We start from the raw sequence: 293 nt of genomic DNA on the forward strand, positions 1-293 counted from the left end.
CAGTGAAGGGAAAGATATCGAATTAAACAAAATAAACCCTAAACCCTAAACCCTAAACCCTAAACCCCAAACATTAACGGTGATGAAAAAACGAATCCAGTGAATAAAGCAAAGTGAATAGATCTGTCAATTTTACGAACAGAGAAGCAAATAAAATCAAATCCTAAACCCTAGACCCTAAACCCTAGAGCTCCAAGTTGGATAATTAAATAACCGATTGGCCAACTCAGAAGCGACTTGGCTTCAAAGCACCGGCGAGGGTTTAGGGTTTAGGGTTTGAATATCTACTCCGC

Source organism: Eimeria tenella, genomic scaffold (genome assembly GCF_000499545.2).
Source record: "Eimeria tenella Houghton genomic scaffold, Eth_scaff2313, whole genome shotgun sequence".
In the NCBI taxonomy this organism is placed as follows: domain Eukaryota; phylum Apicomplexa; class Conoidasida; order Eucoccidiorida; family Eimeriidae; genus Eimeria; species Eimeria tenella.